At 40.1% G+C, this 19,529-nt stretch overlaps 1 pseudogene; it reads right to left on the bottom strand.

Moving 5' to 3' along the window:
• Positions 1-257: 257 nt before the first annotated feature.
• LOC118561277 lies at positions 258-19,122 on the bottom strand (annotated as a pseudogene).
• Between the last annotated feature and the right edge of the window lie 407 nt (positions 19,123-19,529).

The following is a 19,529-nucleotide window of genomic DNA, read 5'->3' as shown; positions in this document are numbered from 1 at the left end:
AAGTCTAGATGTGTTTCAGTTCTCGGCATAAATTGTGGAATGAACTGAATGATGACCTCAAGTTATGTATTTTTTTTGGTGAGCTTAAAGTATTAAAATGCAAGATTACACTGTAGCTTTTTTGGTCAATTATGAGTTTGTAAAGTAAAGTAGTATTTTTGTTTTTTGCTTAGCTTCTTTTTCTAATGTTTTTTATTTACCAAAATAAAGTGAAATGCATAAAGAACTGTGGAAAAAGTCACATGATGTTATAAACGTTAAGTCTGGCGTGAGCGTTTGCGCGGGTCGTCTCCCACCTGTTCTTCTGTTCGGGACAGTTTGAGCTGGAGGTCGGCGGCCTGCTGCTCTCTGTCCTTCAGTTTCTCTCCAGACAACTGCCTCTGCTCCTTCAGACGGCCTTGCAGCTCGCCCACCTGCCTCCTCTCCGCTCCAGCAGCTTGGTGTGCAGCTGCGGAAAACCAAACAAATCATTGCCTTTTTTTGTTTTGCATACATAAAACTTCAGATATCTCACGCAGAAAAAGCTGCAGCATTTCCTCTCTATGCTCAGTGTCAGTGTGCGAGAGGAGGTTCAGCTTTGTGAGGACCTATGGGTAATTTAGGATGATCCGTATCCTCTTGCTTTAAACCAGTGCTTCTCAAATGGTGGGGCGCGCCCCCTAGGTGTGGCTGATGGTATTGCAGCAGGGGCAAGAACAGCCTTGCCTTCTTTTGACCAGAAAACACACGACTTCTAAATCATTTTAAATGTCACAACAGCGCCCCCTGCTGTTTGTCTGTACCTATGGTCAGTGGTATGATGAATACTGTGAATAAATAAAAATAAACATACAAAACTTAACAAAACTGATTTGTCTTTAATATTATTGGCTTGATATTATTTTTGCCATATGAGGTTCATAGATAGTTGAGAGAAGACGCTGCTGACTGCAGGTACGAGTCGGGCTAAAAGCCATTTATATTGTTGTTAATATTATATAGTTAAAAAAGTGTGGCAATTTTGAAACATTCTAGTTGTTAGAAATCAGTGTTATATCTTATACATGAATCCATATATATATATATGTTATACATTTTACAAAGGATTCTGGGTAATCTGAGAACAACAGCTTTAATGCACTGAAACACAAAACAGTGAAAGTTAAATTTTTGACCCATTCTGTGTGGAGGGGAGGGCCTGAAAAGTTTTCCTTCTTCAAAAGGGGACTCAACAGAAAACATTTAAAAACCACTGCTTTAAAACTGACTATAGCGGCTTCAGCTTTGCTTTATACATCAGGATCTTAACTGAAGGCTCAAGCTCGGACCCTTTATTAAAGTCAGGTTATGCTGAGGGGATTTATGCTGCCTGACTTTGTGTGCTGCTGTTTATGTTGAGGAGACGGAGCTGCAGCTTTGAAACTCCTCTCTCCAGCCAGCCTGCGGGTAACAAAGGGAGGTGTGTTTTATTCACACGGCTGAAGCTAGTGTGCTTAAACAGAATCAGGATTTCATTAATAAAAGGAAAATCAGAGAGGGTTAACTCCCGTATGGCCAAAACTATATAGAGATGTCTTGAATTTATTTATTCATTATTTTATGATTGTAGTGTTATTAAAACATTTAACAGTGATTTGTCCAAAACAATGTCAACTTCAAGCATTTATTCTGTATTCCTGCCAGTTTTTGACTGCGCAATAATAGTTTAAAGGTATATAGCCACATTATATGCTTATTAAAAAAATATATATATATCAAAAACAGTTTGAACATGATAAAAAAAAGTTGCATACATCTAGCCTCCACCCTGATAATGTTTTGATGGTCCTTTTTGCGAATGAAAATAGCCCCAGTGCCAGGCGAGATTATCAGATATAAATAGATGTGGTGCCATCTAGCGACAGTATCGCAGAACTATTATAATGCCGGGTTTACTTAATTAATAAAACAAATTATATGCCAGACTGAGCCCTACCCTCTGCAATGCCTCACAGTAAAACGGCAGCTCGGCGTGATTGTAGACTAACCGTTATTTAAATAAACCAATCTACAGCAATTTTAAGAGCCTCATATCAGAACATTTACTCACGTCAATCAACTCTGCAGTCACATCTGAGCCTTGGCAGGTTTAGTGTCCGCTTCAGTGAACACTAACGTACATACTGTATTCCCAGCGACATTACAGATTATTCCCTCTCAGAATCATATATTTTTGTACTTTTTTTCCACTGTTTCACCTGGAGATGCTAATAGCCGTTAGCTGCTTCCTTGTTTTAACACCTGCTGCTCATACACGGTACGCACTTCTGTTAATATCGTAAATAAACACGAAAGGCTATATTTAGTAACAAATTGAGAAAAAACAAAGCACAAAAAAAACTTAAAAACTTTGTATGAAACCAGAGTGCGCCACAGACGTATACATTTTAAAAAGTCAAATAACGTTGCTATGCACCAAGCAACGTAAAAGAAAAAGGCAACAGATCTCATGTGAGCTGACTTGATGGTAATAAGAGGGTTGAAAATGGCTGCAGTAACAAATGTAGTCTAAATGAAGCGGCTTTCAATCAGCGTCTTCTTTTCTGCTGACGAAACTATTATGCAATAAGAAGGGGAACAGGTGTTTTTGGAAATCTGGCCACTCTAAAATATAGTTTGTGCGAGTAGAGACAACAGCAGAAACTGAGACTACGCAATAACAATAATCCACGGACTCCTTTGTTAATGACGTCATGACTTATAGATAATTTGTTTCAGATAAATTGTGATAAACGAACAGGCGCTGGTTCAAGTCGACGCTGTGAACTTAGTTCAGAGTATTAAGCTGGTGAACTTTGAACATGAATAAAATGATTTCAGTCTGTCTGAACAGAAATGTTAAGGGTGAACTTCCACAACGCCTAACGGACACAATGGTTTGATGAATATGAAGTAAGCTGAACTGCGGTTAGCACAGAACCGAGTCGTGATGCATCGCTGCAGCCGTGGCCACACGTTTCTCTGGGACACTGTTAGTTTCGTTCCTCTTTCTCTGTAAAAAAAGATGTTAATCTGTCAGCCGGTCTCACCTGGCTGATCTCCGTCTGCTGCTGGGCACCTTGGCTTTCTTTTCCTCCTTCTGATGTTCCAGCTGTTTCCTCTCCACCTTCAGCTCTGCGTGCTTCACCTCCAGCTCCGCGAGCTCGCTCTTCAGCTTGGACACCTCCTCGGCCCTGTCCGCCAGCTCGGTCCGCGTCTTCTGAAAGGACGCTTCGGCCCCCGTGGCGCGAGCCTGGAGCTCCTGCACCTCCGTCTCCCTCTCCCTCAGGCTGTCCTGGAGTCCCTTCTTGGCAGCTTTCTCCGCTCCCAGACGCTCCTCCAGATCTTGGAGCTCCTTCTCCTTTTGCCCAAGCTTTTCAGAGACGCCCTGAGAACAACAGAAGACATCGGGCGTCGTTTTGAGCATGTGAGGGGATAAGTAACTAGTAAAATCTGTTGTTTTTTATGTGGTTGACCCTTGTATTGTAAATCTGCAATGATCTGAATCAAAATTCAGATCATTTCAGATTCTCTAAAGTCACCACTCCTATCCATGTCCCTCAATTTTTCTTTAATTTTTAACGATTTCATCTGATTTTCAGCCAATTTCTGACATGTAGGAACAAATAGTATTTATGGTGTTTTTTTAAACAATGTTTGGATTTTAGTGCCATTGTTGCTCTCAGCATTAAACGCTTTTAAATTGGGCAAAACAGCCAGTCAGCCGACAACTTAACAGTCAATTCAACACGCATAGATTTGCTTTTAGAATTTAGTCATGATGCAGGTTGTTTCTTTTATTATTCTAGGATGACAAGATCTTAGGCTTTGTTTTGTGAAGTTGTATATTTTATTTTTTTTTTTTTTTTTTTAGAATCAAGATAAAGATATTCTGTTTAAATATTCTGAGAAAAACAAACGTCCCATCTTATTTAATTTAACTCTTCTCATCTTCTTGCTCCACAAAACCTCAACCTAACCCGCCTCTCGCCCAATGGGGATCCTCCCAATGATGAAGATCACAACCCTGTCCTGTCAAAATATGTTTTGCACACAATTAACAGAAGTAAGGAGACCTTGAGCTCGTTTTTTTTTTGTTTTTGTTTTTCAGGGAAAATAAGTATCCATCTATCTGCGTCGTGTTATGTCAAGACAACAAGACGTTGAGCTCAATTCGTTGGGATAACAGCCTCAGTATCTTATATAAAAAAACAAGACCTTGAGCTCGTTTTTGTGAGAAAAAGAAAAAAAAAAAAAAACAGGCTCATTATCTCATTATGTTGAGATATTGAGATGTTATCAGCTTGTTTTGCCATGTTAAAAGTTCTAGCATCTAGGAATACGCGACATGTGCTTTAAATATTATCACAATATATTGTGACTCTATTGTGAAAACGATAGAAGTTTTTAGGTAACTGTGTGACTTAAAAAACATATTTAATAATTTAACATACAGCCTATTAAAATAAAATCAAAATACATTTCATCAGGACACTAGTTACATAAGGAAGTGTGATTTTTATCACTAAACTGCACAAAGGGACTGCATTTAATTAAATTTTTTAATTCATTGATATTTATTGATGCACTCAAGAAACCAACAATAGAGAAAATGGAAAAGATGACAATCCTGACAATACTGGCAGTTTTTGGAGCCTTTCAGACGCCACTAAGTGGATATCATCGTTGTCAAAATAAAATTTTATTCAAATAATTATTTTATGATAACGATAAAACGCTACCAGCATCCCAAGATAACGTCACCCCAAGCTGCTGTGGTCACGTTAACTTCACTAAATCGTCATGTTGAGAAAAACGAGACCTCAAGACCGTTTTTCCCTCCTGATGGGTTTCATTATCTCGCCGTATCAAGATAAAGAGGCTTTCAGTCTCAAGATACTTCAATATAACAGGGCCACAAATTTGTTTTATCGTTTCATCTCATTGAAATAAAGATACTCCGAGCGACTTTTATTCCATCATCTCATCAAAGTAAGGAGTCGCTAAGCTCGTTTTTCAGTTCACGTTTTCTTAAGTCGAGATAATGTGAACTTAGGCTGTTATGAAAACAGCTTTATAAGTTTTTTTTAAGACTACATTTCAGTTTTATCATTACATGGATAAATTGTGTTTTGAGGTTGTTTGGTGCAGTAATAGTTTCATTATCTTATGTTTCTTCAGACAGCTTCATCATCACATTATTTTGGGAGGATGAGACTTGGAGCCTGTTTTCTTGTTATAAACCTTTAATAACTTGACAATCTGGACATGGCATTGGTCACTATAGTAACAAAGCGATGCTGCCAACTTGATCAAGCTGAACACATCTACCACATCCAAGCGCAATACTGTAGCAGCTCGTTGAGACGGGGACACTTGAAGATGAATCTGGGAGCAACGTTGACCAACAAATGCTTTTTTCCCCCCTCAAAATATCAACACAATCAAATAACACCACATATGAATGAATCACAGCAGGTACAGTTTTCCCCACATTAATTGGTCTGAAATGAATTCCACTTTGTGAGCAATTTCATTTTTTGCAAACTTATTCTTATGCATCACTAATTTCCCAGAATCTCGAATTTTTACATTTACAAACAGACGGGGACAGGAAAAACAAACCCTACAAACTAACTAATTAGCTAGCCATCTGCCTGGTGACTGTAAAACAGCACAACTTTGGGTTTAAAAAGCCAGATTGTGCATTTCTTGTAAGGCTGGAACAGTGGGAGGAGTCTGCAAACACAAACATTTCTTATTACTCATTCTTATTTCTTCCTACTTATGCAAACGAGGACAACGATAATAAAGGCAAATTCTGGATTTTAAAGGGAGTGGTGTAACGAACAATAATTTCCGTCTGGGATTATAAAAGTATTTTGATTCTGATATTTTGGCTTTTAATTAGCAAAGATCAAGCATTGCTTTTATATATACAGAATTCTCAAATTTGACGAGCTTGTAGAATTTAAAATGGCTCAATTTATGTTCAAGGTATCAAAGAAGTGGTTACCTGAGCACATACAGAGACGTTTTCTGAAAGAGAAGGGTGGGTATAACTTAAGGGGTCACTCAATCTTCAAGATCCGCAATTTTAAACAACAAGGAAAAGCTTCTGTATTTCAATTAAAAAGTGTAAAGTTAGGAATAAGTTACATGAAGATTTAAAACAAGCAATAGTTTTAACACAATTCAAAAGAAAGTACAAAGAGGTAATTTTCAATAGATACACACATGGGGACAGAAAGCAATAAGGTGTGTATTGAAGATAATACCTTGGTGTAAGGGGTTAGAAAGATAAACTAGCATAAAATGGGAAAATGTATAGGTAAATATTAGTAACTGTTACTTCTAACTGCCACTTTGATTTTTTTTTTTTAATGACAGTAGGACTCTAAAGTCTCAAGTGTTTAGGGGTAGGAGTTTATAAGTTCTCACTTCTTCCTACCACCATTTGAGCATGATATGTTAACTGAAACAAAAAATCTGTATTTTCTCTTCTTTCTTATGCACTTCTTGTTACTGTGCACTATTTTATTATTTTTATATTTGTATCATGTTCGAATAAATTTCATTTCATTTCATTTCATATGCTGGCAAAGTCTCATAACCTCACCTCAAAAATGAAAGCGTTCTCATAACATACAAAGATGTCGGTGCAACCCACTGGGAAAAAAAAGAGAGTCTATATCGAACAGCTCATATTACCAGGTGAAGATAATTCATGAAGGGAGCGCGGACTCTAAACTGATGTGGAGTTGCAGGCTTTACTCTGCTGGACAGGTAAGTTAATTAATATAACAGATGAAGTTTATTTTTGGCGTCACGTTAGACTCAGGACATCAGCTACTCTGTCCTCTCGGCAGAGACAGCTCGTTTGTTTGTCTAGCTCTCCCTCTCACTCACCGAGTATGTCAGTACGCGGAGGGGCGGAGGGATATCAGCCACAGTCTGTAGAGCAACAGTAGAAGCAGTGTGTCTTTACTCGTGTTTATAGTCGCTTATATGACCCCAAATAAGCGACTAGAACGTTCAGAAACGAGCCCAAAATAACGCGACTCGCGGAATTTACTAGTGATTTTAGAAAAAACAAGCGGACTTGGCATCAGTGCCAAAAACCATTGAACACTATAACCTATTAGCAGCAGCTTGGTACCAAATACATTGAGGATATGTTTACACATGCCATATGTATGATACTCCACTGCTTCTGTAGTAGTTATAAACGCTTAACGGCGAGGTCAGTAGTAATTGATTTAGCGCACCACTAGATGGTGTGACAATCTTACACACTGGCGCTTTAAGACTCTATACAGGGACCCTGCGGGTTAAAAAAAAAAAAAGTTTGATGGGAGCTGGATCAAGTCATGAGCATCCAGAGCCTTTGTGATAAGAGCAAAGGAAATGAAAAGGAGGCCCGACTGAAGGATGTCATGTCGGAGTTCTGGCAGTAAACTTCGTAAAAGAGTCATAGAGATCAAAACGCTGGTGAGGACGACGTGGGCGGCTGACTCTGGGCTGTAACAGGCCACATGCTTTTAACACATATGCACTGAAACACAACGAGCTTCAGACCTTTACTCTTTTTATCCTCCTCTTTTGTCGATCTCCTAAAGTCTCACAGACTTGTGTTCTTTGGTGTTATGGTGCTGCTGCTTTAACAATAGTGCTGACCCTATTTATTGTCAGCAAGTGCTTGATAAGATAAGATAAGGTGCTTGTTGCTAAAGGCGGCGAGATACAGCAGGGCGACGTGCCTCAGAGCTACAAAGTAAGGCACAGCCACCAAGATGGCAGCGTGTAAAGCTTGTTAGAGTAACGGCAGCAAAACGTAAACCCCACACATTTCTGAGCATGCAACACTAGCAGCAGCTGTTCGTTCAGCGTCAGAAAACTCTCGCATGGCTGTAATTGACGTTTCGTTACGCTTTTGAGTAAATATTACCTGACATTGTTGCTGCAAATTGTTGAGATTGCCCTGCAGCTCGTGGATTTGTTGTGTGTAGACGGCGGCTTCCTGAGGACCCTTCTCCAGCTCGGCTTTCAGTTGGGATACGGTCATCTGCAAATCAGCGGAACGTGTGTTAGGAGTCTTCCCAATGAGACCTTCAGTGTGTACTCAAACTATCGAGATGGGATGTAAAAGTAAAATAAACAAAACAGTCTCTTGTTGCACACAGGGGGACAAAAAAACAAACAAACATTAAAATATATTTAACACTGCTTGGACAGCAGGGGGGAAAAAATCTGCATTCGAAAAGCAAAAATCCTAAAGGTTAAAATCAAACTGGTGACCGACGTGAATCGACGGGTTTTACCTCCAGTTTTTGAATCTTGCGTATCGGGAAGGATGCGGGGGAGTGAGAGGCGGAGGAGGAAGGAGGGAAGGGAAGGAGACACGAGGACAGAAAGAAGGTAAGTCAGGAAACAACAACAAGCTCCAATCAGCAACACAGAGCAACAAGCTGCAGAACAAAGAGTTTCTAAACTGATGAAAATTAGGGGGGGGATTCTGACACAAAGGGGTGTGTTTGTTTTTTGCTTCGTCATGTTCAGGATTCATAAACACAAAACATAGATTACTGTAACCAGCCTAGAAGACACCCTTTTAGAACAGCAGGGGGCACAAGTTGGATTTCTTTGTGCCGTTTCTCTGAACCACACAGTGTCAAATTTATTCATGCAGGCTCAGAAATATCCAGTTAAGTCCATATTTGTTTATGTTCCAGGTGAATCTAGGTTTAAAGCATTCTTGTTCTGACTGGAAGTAATATTAATGTTCTATGTAGCCCCAGAGAGAGAACCAACTTGAATCCGATAGAGAATCTGTGAAGGGACCTAAAGATTAGGGTGATTGAAAGGAGGTCTTCCAGACTCAAAGACTTGGAGCTCTTCACCAAAGATAAAAACACCAGAAGAAACGCTTAAGAAGTTGCTCAGTAGGGCTGGGCTAAATAGTTTTAGGCTGAATGATGATATACATTATTTATGTCGATGTGTTTCTCTTTTTAATAAGTAATTATTAAAAAAGGCATCTCTGAATCAAAGCTTTATCCCAAAGGCGCATGTCTTAAACAGCTCTAAATAAAAACCGAGAAATGGCTGAATAATAACCTACTGGAATACATAAAAGTATAATTACAATGCAACACAGACAATCTCTTAATATTAATATAGTTTCTTATCTTATATATCTTTATAAAAAATATCAATACTTTTAAATCTCTATATATTGCCAAGCCCTACTGCTCAGCCCCTTTTGGAAGGGTTTACCACATTTTTGGGACTATACATTTTATATATATATATATATATATATATATATATATATATATATATATATATATATATATATATATATATAAATTAATTGACTGTGTGAGGATTAGAGAACATCCAAAATAAATACAAAACAACTGCATCCTGTTTTTGTGTCAACATTGTTATATAATCATTCTACGCTGAAAAAGAACAATTTAAATACAACATTAAAAGCCTAAAGATAATGGGACATTTAGGTATAAGTAAACCTCTGATTAGAATAGGAGAAAACTATTTTCTGTGTTAATCTCTGAGTTTTGCGTGGTAAAAGTAACGCTCAACACTCCTCCGCGCTGCTTAAAATGTGCCCAAAGTGCAGCTACTAACCTCCCGGTGATGTGAACAATCACAGAGAGAAGCCAGACGCTCGCATCTATTCAGAAAATGGTTCTTCGGTGAGTAAAAATAGAACCGATAAGTTTAAATAGGATTCAAAGCCTAAATCTTCATGATGGAGCTCTATAAATACTCCTCTCCTCCAGAATGCAGGAGAAGCTGCATGAATTATTCACCGGGCAGTAATAGGGAGCTGCGATAAGTACAGGGCAGTCTCCTATGACGGGAAAGCTTCACGGCTCTTTCTGAATGGAAACGTGAAGCGGCTCCTTAAAAAGGCGATGATGGTGTGGAGGGGGAGAAACGAAAGGCGTTTTAGACCCCCAACCTCTGAGGTAGTGTAGTTGGCCTGCAGCTCCGCGTAGTGGTTCTTGAGCCGCTCCGACTCCTCCTCGCTCTCGCGGGTCATGCGGTCCATGAGCGTCTGCACCTGCACCAGCTCCTTCTGCAGAACCTCCACGTCCTCCACTCCCGGCCGCTGCAGCTAGGGGGCAGAGCGGAGTCGGGTCAGTCAGGAGGCGGACGTGGGAGCGACAGAGCTGATGGGCCAGTGAGTTGAGGCCACTGAGCTATATTATACACTGGAGTGCTAATCACCGTCTGTTTGAACGAGTCGCTTTGAAGCCACCAGCCGCCATATTGGTACTCCCTGTTTTCCCCCAGTAACTAGGGAATATGTGCGCTACAGCATCGAATAACGAGGATTTTGTCACGTTCAGGAGGGGCTTAAAACTTTTAAAATGTCAAATGCCATATACTTTTATGTTATGTTCTAAAACTATCAAGTACTGAGAAAGTCATGTGCTGAAATATTTAGCATTTTATTTATTTAAATATGTATGTATGTATGTATATATATATATATATATATATATATATATATATATATATATATAGCTAAAAAAATAAAGGGAATAAATATCTAAATAATAATATATAAACGTGTAAGTTTATATATTATATATTTTATATATATATATATATATATATATATATATATATATATATATATATATATATATATATATATATAAATAAATATTAATATATTTAATAGGAATAACGTGTAAAATATTTCAGCACCTAATTTCCTAGTAGTTGATAGTGTTAGTACATCCACTGACTGTAGAATTACCTATCTAACGTTTTCCCACAGCCAGAAAACTGCTTGTTGTTGCAACCAAATCCTATGGGATTCTGTGAGAGTAGGGAGTAGCAAGATGGCGGCCAGTGACTTCAGTTTTTCGGCAAAATCAGCACTCCAGTGTATTATATAGCTCAGTGGTTGAGGCTGAGAAGGAGAAAGGTTACCAGTTCCGTCTGGAGCCGCTCATTCTCCTGCTTCTCCTTCTGCAGCTGTTCGCTCAGACTGGAAACCCTCTGGTCGGCCGCCTCCCTCAGGCTTTTCTCCTCATCGTAACGGGACTTCAGGTCTGACGGGTTCAACGCGTTTCACAAATCAACAATCAAATGCTGCTACTCAAGCGACTTCATGCAAAACCCTGAAGAAAAAAGGCGACGAAATGTCCACACAGTTCATAAGAACTTGTGGATAAAGCACAAAGGGAGCACTGAGGTTGGCGGCGGTCGAGTAAAACAGAACCGCAGTTTGTTAACGGAGCCACAGACGCTGACCTCCGACACTGACCTACTATCTCTGTGGCCAGCTGCGCAGCCTTCTGCTCAAACAGGTCTTTCATCTGCTTGATGTTGAACTTCTCTGTCTCGGCTTCCACCAGCTTCCGTTCAAGAGCTGAGGAGGAAGAAAAAGAAACAGCCCAGCCCGTCAGCAACGAATCATTTGAGACTCCCGTCTCAGCGTGTTTGGTCAGGACGCTTCACCACCTGAATCCTCGGGGCTCATCTGCTCGTCGTTCTGTGGGGCGGAGAGGAGAACAAAAGCATCTTTACTGATTACACGCGCTTGCATTCAGACACCCGCTGCTTTCCTCTGTTATATGTTAAAGATCTTAAAAGGATTTACTTGCTTCAGTTGTCCTTGAACTTTGTCCAATTCTTTCTTTAGTTCTCCAGAGAACCATCTCTCCTCCTGATTAAAAAAAAAAAAAAGACAAAAAGTTACATCTCACTGCAGATGTCCTCACAGCTCTCTGGGACACTCACCGTTTCTAAGCTCGACCGCACCTTGAGAGAAGCGTGGAGGTCCTGAACCTCCTGCCGCAACATCGTCAGGTCTTCGCTGAAAGGGAGAAACGGGTCGGATCAGAACAGAGAGCTGCCGCAGTGACAGCAAGGTCAGCAGCTGAGGCGGATTTTATGTGACGGACGAATAATAAAATATACTTTGACCCAAACCGTTCCAGCGCATTTCTGGCTGAGCGTCGAGTCCTTTGCACCATATTTAGCTTTTTTGGGGGGGATTTTAATAGTAAAAGATTTTGGAAACCATGAATAACTATTCTTCACAATTGTGCCCAACTTTGGGTTCAATCACAAATTAAAAAATAAATAAAATGCATTTAAAAATGTGGATGTATTGTGACCCAATCTAAAATGGTTTCAAGGGGTGTGAAAACCTTGCAGGGTGCTGTGTTCAAACAATTCAGGTTTTATCCCTAAAAAAAAAAAAAACTTTAAAAACCAAAAAACAGGTATTGTTTTCCTCCATGTCACAATAACACGGCATCACATAAAATCCCAATAAAACGACATGTTTTGTGGAAGACAAAATGTGAAAAAGTTCAAGAAGCATGAACACGGTTTCAAGTCACCATAATTGTAAAACTTAAGCCCCTTTCACACTTACAACCTTACCCAGTAATTTACCGGATCAGGATTCTGTGTGAATAAAGCCAGAACTGATTGAGCGGCTAAAACTGATCGACAATTTACCAGGACTGCTCTAGTGTGAATAAAGCTGTTACATTCCTGGGTAAAGCACGCGGTTGCGTGATTACATAAGTTTGTAGTCTTCGTTTAGCTCTTTACCTGATTTCTGCTAGTCACTTCTCTGACTTGAGAAATGTACTCAAATGGTATTTCCTCCACAGTTTTCATAAAGCTACTAACCACTGTAAGAACCATGGGTCCAGAAGTAATTTACACTACCCTTTTTTTAACCGATCCGTGCCGAGTTCGGACCGAGCTTGGATCAGTTAACCATGCCGAGCTTGGTTCTTACGACCATTTACACATCATGCTAGCACGGTTCCTCGCCTCCTAGTGACGATCTACGGTACTACTGCTCTCTAGGATTGAAAGAGGGAATCAAGCAAATACAAATGGCGGCGCCCATAACATTCAGGAAGTTATGTTTGGTTATAATTGTTATATTTCGTTGTTTGCGGAGAGTCAGGTGAAGATGGCAACCTTTGGTAAATTTACTTGACAGAGTCGACTTTTGGGAAGTGGATGAGACAAACGAACGTCTAATCAGGGCTTACAGACGCAGGAAATAATGACAGATGTTTAGCTTCATCACACTGCTAAGCAGAATTATCACTGGAAATCGTGCGGCACGGTAGGGAAGCAAGTATTTTTATGAATGTCTGAAACCGCAAATTTAGTCAGCTGACTGTACGGAGATGACGCGGTCTGCTCATGCGCTCTGAACCGTGGCGAGACCTACTATCAAACTGGTCTAGATTTAGCACGGTTGGGTTGTGTCTGGCACAGTGCAGTTCAGTTGCGATCCATTTACACTCTATGGTTTTCTCAGTTACCGAGCTTGGACCGTTCTCGACACGGTTAGAAAAGGGAAGTGTAAACGGGGCTATTGATGCTGTGGCTAATCAGTGGGGTACCAGATGTAAATTCCAGCTGAAGTTCTTCTTTAGCGGAAGGCTTGATCAATTAAAGCTACTCCCTTTGCATTACTGCCACCTGCAGGTGACTTTAGGTACATCCATCCCACCGTTGCCGGGTTAAGTGCGAAAAGAGCGGACCCGGTCATTTACTGGGACTAATTTGCATGCGTGAAAGCCTTATGTGTGATAGGGGCTTCAGTCTCACCGAGTGGGGGCCACGTGAGCGGGCAGGTCTCCGGTGTCGTGGAACAGCTCGTAGTGCTTGAAGAGCTCGTCCGCAGAGTTGTGGGACTTCATGCACTGAGGACAGATGAAGCCCTGGACACAGAAACACGTCATCAGAAGCTAAAAAAAACCCCATCACATCAGGACTGATCAGACCCGTTTCAGATCCAACATTAAGCTCGGGAAACATTACCTCAGATGTCTGGTCGTGGTTGAGGTCGGCGGGTGGCTTCTCCGACTCTGCGTTCTGGGAGCCTCCCTTCCCAGGAGTCTGCAGACAACAACGCACACTTTGACTGGTCCGAATAAACAGAAACGCTAGTCGCTTCGTCACCTGACTGACGCAGAGGGGCAGATGAGTGGCCTCTGTAGCTTCTATACGAGCAAGTACAGCATTGGCGCCGGAGCTGCACAATATTTCTCAAACGAGATCGCCATTGCAACGGCAACGGTTGCAAACAAGCAATCCCAACAAACTGCTCGGGGGCAATATTTGGTCGGGTATCACATTTCGAGCACCACGGCAATCAGAGCCTGGATGCAAATATTTGGCCAATGATGGTTCCCAGCTCCCCCATATTGATGCACGCTAAACGTACAATTTTAGTAGCCGACATGTTGAAGCTCACAGAAAATGATGGGGAAACTGCAACGATGAAAAAGAAAGCAAAGAGTCGGGGGAAACATTGGTTTGATTGTCATCAATACGGCCGTCACAATAGTCAGCAACGGTATTTTAATTACCCATTTTCTTGATATTGTGCAGCCTACTGAGCAACCCCTGATAAAGAGCTCTAATACGCTTTAAAACCAGGGAAGCACAATTCCAACGTTATTGCTGAATATTGCTACGGCCATAGCGGATTAAACACCATTTACCTCACTCTTCTCTCTCTTTTCCCATCGTTACAGTGTCGTCACCACTGACTGTGAGATTCAACGTCAAGGTTAATCACCCCTATGCCTATAACTGGTGTGGGCATCGAGGGCAATTAAAATCCATGCAACAGGCCATGTATGTTATTGTCATTTAGGAACTGAACGCGGGGACCCCCAAGCTGCCAAATATGGCACTCCTCGTGTCTTTGTGCCAGAGTTATCCCAAAATGGGAAAGACGTGAGAACATAATTAAAGAGGTTTGAAAAACAACTTGAACTGTGAAAAAAACAGGCTGAAAGAGGAGTCAACTTCATTTGGCTACTTCACATATGGAGAGTTTACAATGAAGCTTCACCAGGTTTACCAGTAACATCGTCTACACCAGGGGTCTCCTACCTGTGGCTCTGGAGCCACAAGTGGCTCTTTGATTCTTCCACCGTGATTCTTAATGACACAGAACCAACTAATGTTTTTAAAACTTAGATATAATAACACATGCAGGGTGTAGCAGTTTCACATGGAATAATTGGCATGAATTTTCAAAACAGTATGACACTAAAAGTAGCTGTAATGGTTGTTGTTTTTTTTACACAGGATAAAAAAGAATTAATGCTCTTATTGTTTTTCTTAAGTTTTAAAACCTAATAATGGAAAAAAAATTCTTACTTCAAAATGAGAACAAATGTCCTATGGTAGATATTTATCAAACAATTAGAAGCTGCGCTTTTTCTCTTCAAAAGGTTGTGCAACATTTGTGGACCAGTTTTATTTAGCTGGACGGAGGGGAAAAACGGCTCCTTGGATTGTAAAGATTGCAGATCGCTTTCTATATTCCTTTTGGGCAACTTCAAATGAAATTCAATGAAAAATAAGCTTTATTTAAATCAAACAATGGCAACTGAAATTATGTAGGAAACAGTTTCATCTTATAAAAAAACCCAACAACAACGTATCATCAGGATTGGGCGAAATGAGTTGCTATGGTTTTCTTTCTCTGTTTAATTGCCGTTAAGCATATTTAATGTCCATTTGGGACCAATAATGCATTTTTTTAATTGAATTAAAACATGCAATTAAATCTCCAACAACTGATGACGTTCTGGGGATGTAACACTCCTCCAACGTTGCCAAACCGGAGCAGCAGCAGCAGTTTGGCCTCAAACCACAAATGCTAGACTCAGCTGGAAGATGATACTTTCCAACGCCACAAAAACAACAATTACGCTTTTGTTTTCAGGTAATTTCTAAGCATGCTGGGGACTTTTTCAGTAATCTATTTGATTTATTTATTTCTATCCAGGCAGCCATGCATATGCACACAATATTCCTCTGCAATAGAGCCAGTGTTACAGTAGCAGGCCTCCTCTGAATCAGAGCGTTTAAACGTGAATGCAACTTCCTTCACACATGCAGCATCTTCATTTGGAAGGCAACGAAACATTTTTAATTGTGCAATTCAGTTTCCTGCAAACGAGCGATTTCACAATCAAAAATGTAGTCAATGGAAAGGATTCGTTTGGACCTGAATGAATGAATGAATGAATGAATGAATGAAGTCAACATGGGTTAGTGTGACTCTCGTTAAGCGTTGGGCCTCTGAACAGAGTTGTCGTGGACCCGGCTGGAGAAGCGATAAACAAATCGAAGGCAAACCGAAGGTTTTTGCGTCACGGAACAACCTTTGATCCGAATCAGACGAAACAAGCACACGCCTACGTCTTCAGCAAATCAGACGCACGGGTCATCCTTCATTTGTGGGTTTTACTACCTTTAATTCGAGCGTATAAACTTAAATATGATTCAGGGGTTTGTTTTCGACTTAATACAGGGTCAAATTCTAACAAAAGAAAATAGAAAATTAATAAAAAGCAGCAAGATTAGTATTCACAAGCGCTGAAAATACTGAGCAAAGGTGGGAAAGGTGTGACATGACGCGGTAATAAAACGTGTAATCTAGCTTTACAAAAAAAAAGAGTTGTTTACTGAGGAGGTTTTAGGAGCCTAATAAATTGGCCTAATGTTAACAAAACGATCAAACAATATGATCCTGAAATGAACTGATGTTCCAGTTAAGGTAACAAAAAAAGCACACCAATAAAGATGATTGTTTGAACAGTGCTGACAGACATTCAGCTCTTCTTCACTGAGGCTCTCTAGCCAACCTTGACGGGCCGGTTTTATGATCAGATTGAGTTAAACGTAGACGGACTCTGTCTACTAGTCAGACGTCTGGAGGAGTGACCCGTTTTCTCTGGCTGATATGAATGGCACATTTCGTTGGATTTTTATTTATAAAAAGAACTTGAAAACCGCGTATCATTGTCCCTTCCGCCGATTAATCATTTAACAAGGCACCGTAACTTTACTTAAAACGGCATAAAACAACAGTCTGATACTCTGATACTATTTGTTTTCACTTCTGCAGCCAAAACTGAGTCCTGCGTTAACTCCACATGACCTCACGCACCGGGCCGTCAGCAGCGGTTGCCTCGACTCAGAGTAATTGCGCCGTTAGGCCTCCATGTATCAGACTCACTCGTTTAAGCTGGTCTGGAATGAAATCCGGAGAATTAGAAAATCTAGTACATTAAACCTAAAGCTGGGTTTAAAACCTGTAAGTACAGATTTGTCTGTGAGGTGGACAGGAACAGGCCAGTTAACGACAACTACCTAAGGTAGGGCTTTTAAAAAGGACGTTTAAAAGTCAGCTTTGTATTTCTATGCTTTAAATCTGAATAGCGATTAAATGATAAACGATCCAATTGATGCAAAATGTAACTATTTTTAACATAATTTTTTAAGATATGCCTTTATTTTGAAATGCAGGCATGAGACTATGGTGAACAGGTGATCTATTATTAATATTATTTTAAAATTAGAAGAATGCTTTTTTGATTTTAATGCCTGATAGCCTTGAGAAGTTAGAAACAATGGTCAAATCATATTTGAGTTTGTTAGTAAGTTGATAGGAATGTAAATAATAGTTAGTCGGGCAGATGATATTGCATCATATCGATCAAAAATCGCAACATTGTAAAATGGCCAAAATATCGTGTCATTATCCAAACAAATTGATGCGACATTGTATTGTGATGAAGCTGGTGATATATACTCCTAGTAATTGCTCATTCCAATTTGTAGCTTCAGTCTAAAAGTCCAATTAGTAAATGTTTTAAATTACATCATATAACAAAGTTACTAAGTATGCTTTTAGTATTACACCTTTCTGTAAACTTCAGGATAAGGAGGCATTTTTACACATCGCAATGCCATAAGAATCGCCGACTGGCCCATATTGTTTGGGGGAAGGTTGCATTTTCCTGCAGAACGACTGCCAGTGCCTTCAGAAAATATGGGCTCTGGGAGGGAGAGAAGAAATTAAAGCCACGTTTATGGGAAAAAAAAGTCTTAGCAGACAAGCATCACACTGCTTCTGTTGGCACTTTTTAACTTTGTTTTCTAAAAGAAAGTTCCGCAACTTGACCAACTCAATCCACTTAAAGTGAGAGGATGCAATATTCATTAGAACCTCTGACCCGCCGCGCCATGCTTCATGGTCCGGTTCTGTGAACCTGCTGAAGAACAATCCACAGATTGTTTTAACAGATAACTATGCTTGTTTATATGATCCCACAAATGAGAACATGTCGCATATGTCGGACGGATCCATCTGACTGGTGCCACTGCGACGCACTCTATGCGTTTGGTTCCCCCTGTCAGAACAGAGGTCATAAAGTTATGGCAGAAAAGCATATGCCGGTGAGTCATGTGCTCAAAGTGTACACAATGCGGGTAGCGGTGCATTGTGGTTAATGTGGTCCAGCGTGGAAGGCGCTATTTAGACCCAATTTAGTACGTTTGTCCTACAACTTACTTTAATGACAAGCAGGCGGTTTGTTTACCTACACACTTACTAAAGCCTTTATGCGCCTGGTTACCTAAAACCCCAGTTTAAATGTTACGTAGAGCATTTCTCCAACGCATGTAGCTAGCGTTAGCGTTAGCATCTGATGAATTAACCCACAGCTAACTAACGCTTAGCTTTCACTTTTAACTGTTTCTCTTTTCAGCTCACTGGTTTATTCTGTATTTAATAGAACCCAGGGAATCTGTATTTCTTCGAACAACCTTTTTGCATCACTGTCAACGGCACAATCATTTAACGAAACCAAGTTAGCATTCGACAATAGCTAGCTGTGTCATCCAAAAGCAAGGAGCGCTTGATGTTTTTACCCCAAAGTGGCGGAGGAGGTGGAAACGTTTCCAAACACAGGATTCAAGAGCAATCAAGACGCAAGCCCCGCTTAGCGGCGATGCAACGTTAATCGAATCACGCACACCCAACAAGAAACCAGCCACAGATGGGCCTGGAAAACGAGTCGCTTTGGTCAAAACAAAAGCGATCCCGATGAATTAACACCACAAAGGCTTACCATTTGAAGTATCCGTCGGAACATGTCCTCGACCGGGTTTGTTCCGACACAGAAGCTGATCAGTTATCAAGATGCAAAGTTTACGTGAGGGAACTGCGAACACCTGACCAGGCTGTGGGAGAAGCGGCGGATGGGCGGGTCGCGGATGGGATGGTTGAGCGACTGGATCTACTGTGGCCGCTCAGTGTCAAGACAGAGCCGTCAAGTCCTGGCTCTAGACTTGAAATATACACGATCAAACCTCTTTTACTTATACTGTTTCTTATACAGCATACTCTATAATATTCTAGTCATGCAAAAAAATAAAAAAATAAAAATAATAAAAATGATAATAATAATAATAATAATAAATATATATATATATATATATATATATATATATATATATATATATATATATATATATATATATATATATATATACTGCTCAAGAAAATAAAGGGAACAGGGAACAATAAAGGGAATAAATATATATAAATAATAATATATAAACCTGTAAGTTATATATACTGCTCAAAAAAATAAAGGGAACAAGGAACAATAAAGGGAATAAATATATAAATAATA

Source organism: Fundulus heteroclitus, unplaced genomic scaffold (genome assembly GCF_011125445.2).
Source record: "Fundulus heteroclitus isolate FHET01 unplaced genomic scaffold, MU-UCD_Fhet_4.1 scaffold_591, whole genome shotgun sequence".
Lineage (NCBI taxonomy): Eukaryota > Metazoa > Chordata > Actinopteri > Cyprinodontiformes > Fundulidae > Fundulus > Fundulus heteroclitus.
Note: the sequence above shows the minus strand (reverse complement) of the source record. Positions and strands in the feature narration are given on the sequence as shown.